The sequence below is a fragment of the Anopheles merus genome, chromosome 3L (genome assembly GCF_017562075.2).
Source record: "Anopheles merus strain MAF chromosome 3L, AmerM5.1, whole genome shotgun sequence".
Lineage (NCBI taxonomy): Eukaryota > Metazoa > Arthropoda > Insecta > Diptera > Culicidae > Anopheles > Anopheles merus.
In genome coordinates this window covers 14,166,175-14,182,215 of record NC_054085.1, presented here as the reverse complement: position 1 = coordinate 14,182,215, position 16,041 = coordinate 14,166,175, and the positions used below count along the sequence as shown (strand labels likewise).

Genomic DNA, 16,041 nt, shown 5'->3' with positions numbered 1-16,041 from the left:
TCTAATCACAAGACACGCTCTAAACTGTACACCTTCTCGCGGTGTGTTCTCGCGCGAGGAGACCTTGAGACGGCGAATAAAACACCCCCTACACCCACACACATGGAGGGTTAGAGCTGCACCTAATTAACCTCCGGATCGGATGTTTCGTTCTGCTCGCGTTGCAACATGATTTGTGTGTCGCCGGGGGGATTGAAACCGCACACTACCATGCACTTACATCTCCAAATCTAATTTGACGCTGATCAAAAGGCAAAGCAAAAAGAAGAAAAAAACGCTCAGCTTTCGTTACACCGGAGCTGATAAGGACCGCTGGACTGCGGTGCAATGTTGTGTAACTTAACCATTCGTTAGAGCCTCGTGGCTGGGGTTCAGACTCCATGGTGCACTATGGGTCTGAGAGCTCGGAAAGGTGGAAACGAAAAATAGCTTTCAGGAGTCCTGTTTTTTTTTTTGTTCTCTACGCAAAGAAACAACAAACCTTTTGCTACTAATGCACAGTAATTGTTTAATATATCTAACGAACCGTAGCAAAGCGTTTAATGGGCGTTTAAGGCCTTCCGATTATAGCCTTCTGTTCAGATTTATTCTTCTAGTAAGGTTTTTTTCTAGTGATGTGCCTCTTGTCCTACAACACCTTACAGTTCAGTTCGAGGAAACCAATAATATCCCCCCGAGAAGGTGTTAATACTTTGTTTATTTATTTTCATTTACCTACCGGCCCACTGCAGCTTTTAGCGCAGCCCGTTTTCCAAGGGTGAGGCCATTTACACATAGACTACACACATAGCCCGGCACATGCAGACACACACACACACAACAAAAAGAAGGCACCGGCACTGGCACCCAGGGAAACCCAGAGAGAGAGCAGCCTGGATCAACAACAGCCGCTCAGCGAAGCGGGTCAGAACCTGCGTGTGTTTTGCTGTTCGGAAAGATAACTTCTAATTGGTGTTATTACCTTCATCGGCTACTCCCTTGGCCATACCGTACCGGGTAGCTGAGTTTTGCGGCTTACGGAACCGTATCACCTCCTCCCTGGCCGGTAGAGGATGATCGTTAACGCATAGCGTACGATCGCGAGCCGGGATCGATGACCAGACCGAAAATGGTTTCTAGCCTGCCTCGTCGACTGGCGGGAAGGCGTATATGAAGACGTTTCGGTGATCGATTCGAGCCAGCGCAGAGCAAGTTTAAAGGCCCCGATGTTCTGCTGAACTCTACAGCGCGCGTCTAGCAGAATGAAAACCTCCACGCAAGGTACCAATTAGAGGCTCTACCGGTCAGTTTTTGCTGTTTGCTCACTGGAAAAGGCTTTCTTTTCATTGCTTGAACAAGAGAGCCAGCTGCAAACATTTCGGGATAGATTCGGACGTGCTAGATGAGGTTTAAGATGTAAGTAGCATCTCTCATTACTGCTTCATTCTTGGTATTATTCAAGCAATTCTAATGCACCTAATGCGTTTTTGAATTTCAAGATTCAAGTTTGCGTTTTTGAATTTCATTGCGAATGGCGAGCTCCAACCAAATCCAATGCGAATTCAAAACTAAATCAAATTTTGGCAAACTTGCAAAACAACCTTCAAGAGCGATGTCCCTAGAAATTCGTTACAAAACAAAAGACATCTTCACGCCACTCAAATGTGTCGTAAGGTCTTGTTCTCCATTCGTACTCCATTAACTGTCCCTCCAAATAGGTCTGCAAGCCTGCACACCTTTGGCGTTACGGCATAATAATCGATCGATTTGCGGCAAGCGAAAGTAGGAAAAGAATCGTCCACCAAACGACAAATGCTCTCCCAACCATCGCGCGCCCATCCTGCGACATGCTCGGTTCTTGTGTCTGCGGTGACCCGGAATGCAGCCAGCCGAACCGATCGTGACTGTCGAGCTGTCACTTTGTTGTATCCCGTGATCTTCCGACGGTGTTGGTGCAATCCCAGCCGGCACGTCACCGTGACACACACAGGTTGGTCGTCCACAGTCGCAAGGCTCGTCTGCTGTGTCTTAGACGCTTGCTCGGTGCTCTGGCGTCCATCACGCGGCGCCTGATTGCACCAGTTGCTCCGCGCAACGCGAATCACCTGCGAAAGCGTTCGATTGTGTTTGTTTGTCGTCGGATAGATGCGGTCGGATGACGCAACGCCCGGTGAGCGTGTTCTGCTGCGGAGTGAGAGTTATCCAAGCATCCATTCCTTAATTTGGATGCTTTCCAGCAGGGCCACCATTAACGATTGCCGTGGCCAGAGTGCTCGCTTTACCATTATGTGTTGTGCTCTATAGCCAGCAAACAAACGCTCCGAGCAGAAACAAATTGTCCACCGCGGTCAAAGCCTGTCGGATGTTTGCACATTGCCGCACGTCTCACCGTTTTACGATGAATTTTCCCGTCTGGTGCAAAATGGTGGCGTTTTTCTTTATGTTTTGTTGCTTCTGCCCGCTCGCGACACAACCTGTTGACACGTAGGCAACCTTCCCTCCTCGGCCTGACCCGGAATGGCTTCTTTCACACGCATAATTTGCACTTTTCGACACCGAGGGTACCGTTCTGTTTTGCCTTATCGGCTGGAATTGCTGAGGTGTATAGGTCGTTATGCCTGACTATGCCGTCCCGCGAACGGGCACGTTTGCTTTGGGGTTTTGTCGCCCGGGACGTACGTCCCATCGTCACGCACTCCAATTCCAGTGGCGATCCCATCCAGCTGGGGCAAAGCAAAAAGCTGCCAGACTGCCTGAAATTAAGGTCGATTAGTTTGGAGCGTCGTTTTTCTTTCCAACTGGAAGATTTGGTTTAAGTTTGCAAAAAAAAAAACTGAAAATGAAACAACCAACAAGTCGTTTATCTTTCAATCACGACCACCGGGACCTTTAGCGACCTTTTTCAGAACACTTTCGCTTTCACAAAAACTTCAATTTCGGAGCCCTGGAATTTACAACCACAACGCGTTGACAGTTCAACAGTGTTTGGATTTGTCTGTCGAGATAATTTGAACATAAAATCTTTTGTCACGAGTCTGTCCTGCCGAGGGCTTTCCCACGCATCTTACCGGACCGAAAGTCCCTGTTCAGACCTATTTCCTTAAGTAATGTTTCAAAATGTCCAAACTAAAGGCAATACATGCCAAAGCCTAGACACAAATACCGGATCTCGAGCAATGAAGTCATCCAGTTCACTTTTCAGTCGGAATCAGATCAGCACTTGCGATCTCTACCGATTTGATCGATCGATTGGCGCGGCGCAGACGACGAACCTTGACGTGACGGCGTTGATTGCGAAAAGCCTATCCAACCCTACCATGAGAGGTGTTGTCCACTGCAACCACCCTAGCCCCTGCCCTCAGTATTCAGTGCCATTCTTATCAGTGACATAACATTGTCATTTATCGTTGGCCATCGAGGAAGAGGGAGACGCTTCTCCGAAGATACCGCTGCATGTACTTCACCATCCTGCGGGAAGTCGCCCAAAGATGATGGTCCACTCCTCTTTGATGTTGTCCCGCTGGGTGGTTGGGTGGTTGTGCGTTATCAATTAATTGAAAGTTTTGAAGACGACTTCTCCCCCCAACCACAACCATCTGTGGAGTTGTGTTTTACTCCCTTCCGCTTCCCGCATGACGATAAAATTTGAAACGATCTCGCCCGTACCTGACGACCCGCGGACGTTTTTCAAAACACTAATTGATAGCTCATCAGCGCGTACATCGGCTGGGTCTGTCAGTGGGCAGCCGCGTACAATGATAAAGCGCTGTCTGCCATCTCGCAACCACTACCGACCTCACCTACCCCTGAGGGAAACGGCCGCGAATGCATGCTTCATTACCCCCCCGGAAAGTGACCCATGTGCACGCTTCTCACGGCGTTCCGGAACGTTATCACTCAAACTGCGCATCGTTCAATTTCGCTTCGATGGACCTATTCTGTTTGCTGTAGTTTGGCGACGACCTGCTCCAAGGGAGGGGAAAACCGCGTGAAGTGGCCTGAAAATCTGCCGGTAAAACATGCGTTTTCGATACCCAAACGTAGAATGAAAACAATTTCGAGGTCAACCAGCTCTGCGTACTGCGCACACGTTCTCCTGCCGCAACACCAGCCCCTCCCAGAAAAAAAGGAATGCACCGCACCTTGGTGGAACGCAAAACAGGGACACAACAACAATCTTCAAATGACCTCGCAAACCCCGGGGGCTGGGTGATATAATGTAAATTTAATACCACATCCAGCAGAGAGGTTGTGACCTGGACGCTACACACGTGCCTCCTCCCTGGAACGACGATGATCATCGGTCTGCCGGCCGGCTTTTAGCCACTTTTGCCTTCTTTTTCTGCTACAGCTCCCCAACTGGAGCTGGAACTGGTTTTCGGGGATAAGAAGACGAGAAGTCGAGTGCATTAACTTGGTCGTTTTTTTTTTTCGCTGCACGGGACCTACTAGAGGGTCATCACGTGAAGATGCATGTGTGTGGATTTATTATTAGGTAGGTTCGGACGAAGGACGACACATACGCGTACGCGTGCTGTGACGCTGTGCACCGCGCGTTTTATCATTATGATATGTTCTCCGGGTCAGGATCTGGTACATCGGCCAAGGAGATCAAGACATCAGCGTGTCTGCGGCGTTGGGACAAATTCGACGCAACGGACGCACTCCCAGCGAAGATTGACCCTGTCCAGTAACTGGCTCCAACATCTTTCTCCCCGTGATACCTAATTATGGATGGTCGACGGATGCTGGCAAGGAAACAGGAGAGCTCCATGTCATCCGCTCCACAAAGAGGGATCTCCTGCGTCTGCTTTAATTACCGGTTAAGAGGCGACAGATATCCAGAGATCCCCAATGGTTTGAACGATCGCGTTGTAGAAGCCCTACGTTCCAGCAAGTCAACGCGTTTATCAGCCTACTAGTATGTGGTAAGCCTCTCGAGGGCCTCTCTCTCTCTCTATCTTTCGATTACATGACAGGCGGATAACGATGGGGTACTTCACGGGGCAAGAAAATTTCCTGTTGCCCTCTTCTGCGTGCTCTTCAATTTGTGCAACTCCAGAAGATTGCCAAACACAAACAAGACTCCGTATACAAGGGTAAATTTATTGCAACACAGCAGAAGGTTACAACAATAAGTCCCGTGAGAAAGTGCTACGAAAGTGAATTAATACTTGCCAGCCCTCCGCGTTACATTGAAAGCCCCACGCCACACTCTATCACCTTGAGCACCCGGGCAAATGGAAATTGGGCACTCTCACCTTCCGGTCGGTGATTTTGCGCCACAACGTCGACGAATTATTCGTAACAATAGATGTCACCTAATAGAATTCTGAAGGTCGCCGACACATACACATACAGGGGGAAGAGAATAAAAAAACACAATCATCATCAAAATCCCATGTTTTGTTAATGGTGCGGACACACAGCTCCAAACGTGTGCCGGAGACCATTAACAGTCCCAATTTTCTGGGCTATTCTGTGGGAAATTAACACACACACATATGGATCGAAATGGGTCTCCATTGTCTCATTCTCACTCCTCCTAATTCTAATGCGCTCCATCACACGTGTTACAGTTTTGTATTTAAATTCAAATTTGTATGTAAATTCCCGTTTTGTGCGTAAATGTATGTGATGTTAAATCAATCATGCTCGCTAAGTAGCATCCAAAAACCTCTCTGGAGCGTTTCGAGGGCAAAAGGAAGCACAGTTTCTCGCTTTGCCACCGTTTGAAGTTCTCATCGAGAGGGGCTCTCGACGGTCATCTGGCAGTAGCGGGTTTTGCGGACCGGTATTTACTCATTTAACTTTGCGTTTCTTGCTGTTTCCTATTTTTGGAGAGGGCTTTGCCAAAACTGTATGACGAAAATTTGCAAAACATCCTCCAACCGTGCGTGACGGACGGTTGCAAAAAGCCCTGGAATGAACCGTGGAGAGCAATTGCCCAATTTCGCTGGCTGGCTGGACGCACAAAAAATCCCTCGGCGGAAAATCCCATATGGGGCTGTTCGCTTTTTGCGTGCTGAGCGTGTCCGCTGGAATGGGAAGCGTCGCTACAGTGTTTCCCTTCCGGATCCGGATCTAGTCGGTCGATTTGGTGGCCGAAAAAGAGGTTGATTGCATCTCACCGGCTATGATGAATCGCTTGCTCGGTGGTTGCGAAAGTGTAAGCAGCAGCAGCAGCAGCAAGGTAGAAGTAACAGCAGAAGCTGCCGTGGAAGAAGAACTCCCGAAAGCCGCCGGTGGAAAACTTAGTGTGCCCTTTTCCAATTACTGCGGCAGTCGATTGCGGGGCAAAAAATGGGGGTAGAGAATGGGGTGTGGAAAACAAACGGAAACGCATGAACAATTCGCACAGCATTTTTGGCCAAGCTCAGCCAGGCAGCCAGAGAGCGTCAGCGGCTTAATTTGCTTCCCACCGTGCCCATATAGCCCGCAGCCCGCCGCGGGAGAGCCGCCCCAGTTCTGTCTGCTCTGCTTTGCTGTGTTGCTTTTTTCCTACCCGTTGGTATGCGCACGCCTAACAAATCAAACCTCAAGATCTGGCTGGAGCTTTTGCGGCATCTGCTTTCCCACCAGATGCGGCAGTTCTTTGAACGGGGATTTCCAAGCAGACGGCGGTTTCGTGCCAAAAAACGAACTCAATCGTGCGCTCCGTGCGGGGTGTTTTGGCGAGTGTCAAAGGTAAAAAGGGTAACCCGCTCGCTCGCAAGTTCCCAAGCGAAGCGTTCGCGCAAGCAGTATCGCTCACAGAAGCAGCGGGAACTAACACCCATTCACATCATCTTCATTTGTGTGTTGTGCTTCGAGCGAGAGACGCAAAGTCAAATATCTAATTTATGTCTTCTATTAATATTTATACATTCATCAACATCAACTTTGCGTGGTGCGTGCTGCCTAAGCTTCTCTGTTGATCCTCCAGATCTCAAGATCTCCACTCCACTCGAGCTGCTAAGCGAATGGGGCTTGAACATAAACATACAGAGAGCAACAAAAAAAAAAGGAAGATTCACCCAAAACCTAGGTTCGAGCGAAAGGTCAACGATTTTCATTCACCTGTTACGGCGAGATCCCACCATCCAACAAGCAGGCCAGAGGCACACACACACGCGCTTTTCCTTTCTCCCGAACGCTCCGAACATACACTCCAGCAAACTCCGGCGTGAGGTGAGCGAGGATTAGATTCACTTTACAGCCCCTTGCGCTCTGGGAAGTCGTCGGCAGTCGTTCCCCCAGTTATGGTTTGCGAATTCCAAGCGGCTTTCAAACTCCTCGGAGCGATCTGACATTTTCCGCGCACACACACACAAATAATTTTGAAGATGAGTCGGGGTACCGAAACTTTCAATCTCGCACTCTCCCCCAAACTGCCCCCTACCTCCAACAAAAAACAAAACGGCAAATCAGCGGGTTTGTGACGACGTGCCGAATGATTGATCGTTCACCCACAGGGACCCGATCGGTTGATCGTTAATCACAAGACAAGGGCTGCCGCCGCCGGACAGGAAGAAGAAGGAGCGCTGGGAATTTCTGGGAAGCAGTCACTCGCGTCACAGGCCACGAACCCGTGACGAACCCAAACAGCGAACGGCACAAAATGTCAAGTGTGAAGTAAGCGTGGTGGAGAACCTCGTGTGCCGGTGAAAGGGAGAGGAAGCTTGTTTGGGGAGCACACCAAGAAACAGTATTTTGCTTTTACACAGGCCTTACATGTCATAAAAAAGACAATCATATTTAAACAATCCATCGCTTTCTGATGAACGCTTTGAGCCTGCCTCCATGCATCGCAGCGAGCTAACTCCAGCACTTCCTTTAGGCATCTCTCTCCCCTTCGGTGCATACTAATCAATTAACTTACGGGAGCTGAGTGCAGCAGGTGAGCAATAAATTCGTAAAAAATGGTTAACAGCCCTCATAAAACATAACCTGTAGCCCCAACACAATCACACAGCAAACTTATCCGCAAGACGGAAATATGTCATAACATTACGCGTCCTCAGCAAACCCAATATCTCGGCACACACGTCAGTGCGATTACCGTTTGACCATCGGTACATGTATTGTTTCTCCCCACAACAACAACAACAACGACGACCCCCGAACGCAATCATCCGCTCCAAGTTGATTTTGTCGTTGTTGTTGTTTGTTAGCGCAATGTGGCGTTAGGTAGTGTGCTTTTTGCTTTTCATTTTGTTTAGTGCGATCTTGATGGTGATCATCTCACTCTCTCTCTCTCTGGATCGGGGAAACTACACACCCCGCAATAGCGGAAACATTACAAAACTGCTGGATGAACCGTGATCTGGCTCCGCGCTCAATCTCCGGTAAATCCCCGACCTGTTTGATGGTGGCAAAGGGACGGTGGAGTAAGATGGCGACCTTAAACAAGTGTACAAAATGAGTTCCTAACAACAGATTTCAATGTACTGAGGCAAATAAAACATTATTGTTCATGGACAAAGTGTTTTAGTTTTATGGTCCATTAAATGTTGAATGGTTGCTGAAGTAAGAAGCATATTTTAATCTTTTAAGATTACAATATTTACTCTCAATTTGGCACGCCTTTGAGCCAAACAATGAGCCCGCAAAGAGTGATTAACGTGTGAAATTCGTTACACACTGTCTGAATGGTTTGCTTATGCAAAGAAAGCACAACAATCGAACACATTTTGAGCTTGTCACTTTCAATTGATAGCAAATAGATTGTTTTCAAGCGTCAAGTCTGGTGTGATTTGATAAAGATTTCTATCAAACGTGTTGTTATCGATACATCAGTTTATTTTAAAACATTTTGATATAACTTCTGTTTAAGATGGGTACAATGTGTTTAAAAGTATAATGAAAGTTAATTATTACTCTAAAGACCTCGTTTGTTGGAGCTAACCTTATGCCAGTATTTTTTTATGTTGTTTGTTCTTGAGGAAGACAAGTCGTGTTTAATGTTTTTGCATCAATTGTTTCTTTTTATGTAAAGGTAACGTTTTTGGGTTGTTCATAAATATGTTGCTTGTCATTTGGTAAACAATTTCAAAGAAAGAACACATGTAAGGAATGTTGACGCTTTTGAAAAATGAAACCAATTTGTTTAGAGTAACCTTTATGCCCTTACTTCCATTAATTGCAATTCTTCATTTAACTCGCTCTTGAACGTGATCTTCAACCATATTTGTTGAAGCGATGTTGGAGTTTACCACCAAAAAAATTTACCAAAACTGCTCAACAAGCCTGGACAGTACCTGAACAAACCCATCCTTTGCTTCTCGATTTCAATTATGGCTGTCAACGGACGTTGCAAAATGGTGTGCACCACACGCTGCTTCTTCGCTTAAGTATGCAAACTACTACTACTACCATCCACCGACTGCTCCTCTCGCTTCTTGAGCTGCTGCGACAGGATGCTGAGAGCACATCTTCCTCCAGGATCACACCCTGCCTACACTCCACCTCAGCTCCAGGGTCATGCGTGAGGACTCCCGCCGACTGGAACTCGGTCGCCTTGTCATCTTGTGCGCGAACCATTAACTATGTCCGATGCGCAAGATGCGCGCGCGCGCGCCCGCCCGAGCTTGTTTTGTTGTACGCTGACTTGTTTTCGTCTCACCGGCACATCCTCCCCCATTCCTCTATCATACGAAGGCGATTTATGCTGCAGCCTTTATTACCCCGTCGGACGCGCACCGGGTATGTAGTGACATAATTTACACCGATCTGATACCGTTCCTCCTTCCTGTCGGCAAAACCGACCGACCGCCAAGCGCCCGGAAAGTGCCATAAATGTCAACCATCATCAGCATCATCGTCGGCGGCCGCCGACCAGACGACGCACCGGGTTTTGAAGTTAAAAGAATTAAAATTAATTATTTGCATGTCTCGACACGGGTCTGTCCCTTTTGTTCCTTTTGCCGTTCCTCAGCAGACAATGCTCCGCTCTAACGTTGCTTCCACCAGTACCGCACACACACAAATAGGCACACGCATAGGTCGGTGGTCCTAAACGACCTGCAACAGTTCAACAGGCGGGCAGAAAATTGAGGTGAAGTGAGATAATCATTTCGCGCGCTAAACCGAACGCGAACAGGCAAAAGTGATAAGAGAAAGAGGATACTCTTGACGACTGCGCTACAAAAAAATGCACTCATTTCCATTGTAGAAATTCCATTCGCGCACACTCACAAAAACACAGCAAAAAGCTAATACATACCAACCGCCGTCCCAGAAGAGCGGCCGTGCAATTGTTGCGAAAGTTTGCAAAATAGCATAGGCGGGCACATGCGGGTTTTCTGGCGGGACCCGCGGGGAGGGAATCGATTTATTTTAAATTTCAAACCATTTTGCGCGGCAATCGCAATGGTGGTGGTTGTGCATTTTTTTTCTCTTAATTTTCTGTTTGTCTGTTCACCCCATTGGATGTGGAGTTAAGGAACTAGCGTCAGCAAAAAAAAAAGCGTACACAAACGTACTTGGCCCCACGCTCTGGGAGGGGAAGGCACTGGCCTAGAAAAAGTGGTGCTACAGGTGAACTACACACACAAACTCACATTGGAATGGGTGGTGAAAAGCCTCCGAAAAGAAGCAAATGCGTGTTGCATTTTCGGTGCTTGCGTTGCACAAACCAACCAAAAAAAAAAAAAAAACAAGAACCACAAAAGAAAAACAAACAAGGAAAAAGCTCGCGAAAATCGCCAAACCGAAAGTGCATTCACCTGCTCACTGTGAGCAGACGAAAGATCGTAAAACGGGGTGATGACAAGATTGAGGTTTGCACCTTCGTTTGGTGCAGAGAGATGGCGAAAGTTTTTCCTCACTTTTTTGGGAGGTTTTTTTGTTAGAGACAAAAAAGCCAACCCGAGGAAGAAGTGCCCCGTGCATGCAGTTTCTGCGTTCACAATTAAACGGAAGTTAGCGAAGCACATGGAGGCACCAAAATATCCAGCAAAACCGGCACAAAACTACCCCCACGAAGCAGACACCGGACTGTGGGGCCACAAGAAATCGATTTGCCAAAATTGTAAATCGCCCACAAATCCGATCGGGAGCGAACGGGGGAAAAGGCCTTCGAGCGGATCCAAATTTAGCTGCAATTGGAAACGGAGCGGAATTTGAATTTGATGCGGTTTTACTGTTTTCTATTGCAAATTTCAAACGCGCAGGTTGTTTTTGGACCCGTCCAAGGTCTCGGTGATCTCGTTGTTTTTGTTATTTAAAGGAAAATATTTAAATTTACCTTTCAAGTAAATCGCTTTGAAAGTGTCGCCAGCAAAACTCATTTTCTCACACGGTTGGTTTTTCGGTGCAAGGAGAAAGAGGAACAACAAACGCTACTCACCCCTTTCTGATCGTTTTTGTTTATTGCTCACCCACCCACTCGATCCGTGGCCAACGATCCAACGGCTCCCCCCAAAAAAAGATCGAGACTGTTGCATCTCGCAGTCGCAGCAGAGGAGTGTGGGGCGACGACACACGCTGAGCTATTTTTAGGAAATGTGTACATTCAATTGAAAGCGAAAAATTGTTAATGTGAAAAGAAACTCATTGCTGCGGTACGGTACCAAAAGAAAATTGTATCACCAGTGAACAGATCACCAACAACAACAACAAAAACACGATCTTCACCAGGAAGCGATCACTGATGGCGGTCGGTGGCGGTGGACGGGAACTAAAATGGAAAGCCAAAGAAAGCGGAGCTGGGAAAGAAATGCCGATCAAACACAAACGCTGCTGCTGCTGCTCGCGGGTCGATTAGATGATGATGTATAATAAATGAATACACGCACAGATACACAATATCGAGATAAGCGTAAGAGCGGAGGAAACGTCCAAATCCCCTGAAGGGAGAAAAACAAAACGGTGGGAACAGGGGAAGGGCATTTCTTTTAACTGATCAAAAGTTTTTTTGGGGAAAATCTCAACCCTGCTTAAAAGGTAGAATAAATTATTTTTGACACCATCATTGACAAAAAAATCCAAATGCAGCTGATGAAAGGTTTGTGATTAGCTAAAGAGGTTTTAATTTCCCATGTAAAAAAGTGATGGTTTTAGTGAAAGTACACAAAGAAGAGTAAAGGACAATACTCATTTGAAACACAGAAGCCCTTATTATAAAAGTAAATCACGATCAATGATCTAAGATTGCCTCGAAAATGGTAGAACTGGTCCCAATGACAGCGTTTGGCAACACTGCTCCATCGCCTGCGCCTACCTTCGACGAGTTCATTTGAATATTCCCGTTCATCTGTGTTTTTTTTTTTTTGCTCCTCTCTGATGTCAATTCGCACTGATCGCCGCTTCTCTGATCTCAGATGTGACGCAGGGGGAGATGTGAAATACGCGCCCGTGCACGAGAACAAATCCCGATTCTCCACATTTATTCAAATTCAAAGCGATTAGTAAGCAAAAGGAACGATTCCACCCGAGCGCCGCGCGTTTGATTCTCGACCTCTAGACGCCGAGAGACGAAGACGAAGATCGCGCCATATTCCAGCGCGTCTTTAGGTTCGTTTTCTTGTTTGCTCGTCGGTGGTTTTGGGCATCCCATCTCGTTTCCATTTCCGAAATCTACACCAGCGCATACATGACACAGCTACAAAATTTCTCAACAACGCGTCTCAGCAACGAGCAACAATCCCGGAGAGTTGAATTTAATCTTCCCGACGACGTCAAGACGCGCACACACACACGCCGTAAGGTTTGCCATTTTTGCAGCATCAGAAGACATCAGCAGCGTGGAAGGTGTGTATAAATTATGAGCTAATACTAAAGGTCGCGTTGTAGGTCTTCTCTCCTGAACGTTCCGCCGCGCGTTTTTCTATCTCACTGCGTCCTCACTTTTTTGTATGCCAATAAGCCGGCCGGTAATTCCAGGTTTCAGTCCGGTTCGCTGAACACACACACAAACACTTACACGTCCTCCAATAGCGTCGTGTGATACGCGCGTGAGCGTCACCGAACACGTGTTCGAGCGGGCGCGGAAGATGTGATTGGGGACCGCTTGCCGCGCGGGTCCGGTTTCGATCGTTCGCGGCTGGGGAATGGAGAGTCGAAGCATTCCAGGCATCCGATCGATACACTCGATTCGCTCAAAATGGGTAGTGCCGATGCATCGATAAGGAAGATTCAAGATCAAGATCCCTGGCTCCAATGCTTCTGGACATTGGAGCTCAACGGAGATTAGATTCAGGCGTCTCTGCCACTTTGTCCATTTGTCATGATGTCCGGACGCAGTCCGGAGCGCTCATTGTACGGCGTTATTGGATATGGTTCCGTGCAGAGGAAGTTCGGAACATAACTCACTGCAGTTGTCCCGAGGTGAGACTCGCTCTCCAAAAAATGCAAATCTTGAGACATTTGCGCGATACAGTCCAGACAGTCAGACTCGCTCGTCCAGCGGGCATAGCCTGACTGCAGCGAAACTCCCTGCTCTCCCACCCTGTTGAGTCTCATTGCTTCTGAATCCCAACATCCGGGAGCTGCTCTGCACCTGTGCGAAAGGGCCTGCGTCACTTGGTGGAGGTGGAGGCCAGAGCCGTGAGGAAGGCAATAAATATTGATGACGGATTGTAAATCACGGCACCCGGAGCAGAGTCGACGAATAAACAGAGTCACACACACACACACACACACACACACACACACACACACATATGTACTGCTTGCAGTGCACACACACACAATCATTCCCTATCTACAGCTCGATGGAAAAGCAGTAAAAGCATGTGTGCAGTGTGCGCTACACGTGCGCAAACATACAATTTCCTTGCGTTCCGTTCCATCTGCTTCGGCTTCAGCTTCAGCACCCTCAACGCTCCCAACCCTCCACCCACTCAGCTCTCGTAGAAGGATTCTTTCATCTCCCCTCCTCCCACTTCCTCCCTCTTCTACAAACTCACTTGGGTACATGCATACTTGTACCACTTTAGACCATGTTCCCTTTTAGCTACTTCCTTCCCATTCTTTCCCGCAAGCGAGCGCACGGGAGATTGGTAAAGGGAAAGCAACTACCTCCCCACCCTGTTGTGGTCTAGACGGGGGTAGGGGATAAGGGAGGCGAGGAGCTGCATTCATAAAGTAATTTACAATCTCCGTTCCCTTTTGCTCGCTCGCTGTATCGCTCTATCTCTGTTGCGTACTTCGCTCACTCTTTCGCCTCCACTGCCAGTGATCGGTCGTTCATTTTTAACTTCCGCTTTGATCGTCGCTTGCCTGCAGAGACCGCGGTGGAGCAAATTTCCACTCAGAAGACGAATGGGAAGCGTCGTTGGCAGAGGGGCGGCGAAACGAAGGGAAAGCATTTCCTTTTTGCTGGCCGCCGGGAGTAAACCCGTGCGGGGAGAGGGAGCGATCGCGATCGCTCCTTGGAGGCGCGCACGCGGATGCCTCTATGCACTCGCAGGTTCATTCGCGCGTTGCCATGGCAGCAGCATGGAGCCGCGCCGCACGCGATCATCACGATTCAACCTACACACACGCACACACAGACACACAGACACATGCGCCTCCCGCCGTCTTCTCTTATCTTTCACTCTCTCTTTCTCCCGTTGATTGTGTGTTCCCTTTTGTATCGTGTTCCAGGCCCCAAAAGACTGTTCCTCACCACGTCCCACAGCATGGAGTCGTCCAGCTTCATGGCTCGTCTATTAGACTGACCACTAGCAGCTACATCTTTCTGTGTGTGTGTGTGTTTGTGTGCTTTTTATGCGTCTGTCTAGTACTTTTTTTTCATCCAGCATGTTTCTCCGTGTTTGTGTCTATTCGTGTGTTCCCGTCCGTTCGAGCGTGACGAGATTCACCGGGCGGCCGGCCACCATCCTCTAGCCAACCTTCCGCAAGCCGCAGCGAACCAGACTTGCGGCCCAAGAATGTGCCCATCATCGCAATCTATCTTCACGTTTATTTATCTACTAATGCTAGCTTTTATAACGGTGCTTTCTTACGCTCGTGTCCACCATCTACAACGACCACGGCGGTTCTCAGGCACCTCCAGAATCATCGGAACTCCACAGTCCAGTCGTTTGTCAGATCCCACACACACACTCTCACGCCTTCTAACATGTGACCATTTCTTGCCCGAGGAATTGCACTCGATTGTTAACTTCCGCAATCAGAGCATCAGAGGCGGTGGTGATGGATTGGAGCCGGGTGCAGGGTGGTCGACCAGACACTTGACTTGTCGACTTTACGCCACTACATTGTTGGAGAGAGGCTCTCCCATCTTCATCACACATGGTCACGGTTCCTCCTCTCAGGGTTAACACGAACTAATGAAGATGCAGAAGATCCGGGAGGGATCAGGGGGGAATCGAAAGGAAGCGAGCGAGAGTGAGCGCATTTATGAGTCACGAGCAGTTCCATCTGAGGCACACCTTCTGTACCTTTTCAGGATTTGGCGTCCTCTTCCCTTCTAGCTACTCACTTTGGACATATTGGACACATTGTTACGCAAATAATAGTCGTCTGTTTCCGTTCCGCTAAGTCTCGCTTTAACGGAAGTAATGTTTAATCACCTTCAGCCACCGGTGGTTGTGACAAACATCACTTATCAGACTCACTCATGGAGGCGAAAAAAAAGGTGTTCAGGTGTACTACGGGTTGTAAAAATTAAACCCCTAAATTGTTTTTTTTTCCTCCCGTAACAAACTGAGCAATAGGACGGAGAAGTCGTCGTGCACACGAGAGAGTGATTAACTTCACGTCCGTAGCTGAGTGGTCGGAGACCGTACCGGCTTGGAGGTGTTATCTCAATCCTCGCATTAGTGACTGGGCCCCAACAAGTGCCCCAAGTGGACATTGTATTTGCCGTATCAACCTTCAAACTCTGGGCCTATCCCGCCCACACGGGACTACAGTCGTCTAATTCCCAGGCTCTGGATCGCTAGAGATGTTCAGGTTCTGATCTGTCCGGGCAAAATATGCGAAGAACATGAACGAGCGCGTAAGATGACTTTCCTGTCCTGCCCTAGAACCACCCCGAGACACACCCAACCGGACCGATTATCGCTAACCAACCTACGCGCAAACGTTGTACTACACCGCCTGACGTCTCTCCTACCAGAACTCGTTTCC

At 48.2% G+C, this 16,041-nt stretch overlaps 1 protein-coding gene across 3 annotated transcripts in view; it reads right to left on the bottom strand.

The window, feature by feature from the left end:
• The window catches only part of LOC121600349 (cyclic AMP response element-binding protein A), a 97,978-nt gene that overhangs the window by 73,707 nt on the left and 8,230 nt on the right, over positions 1-16,041 (bottom strand). The gene's annotated exons all lie outside the window — the stretch shown is intronic.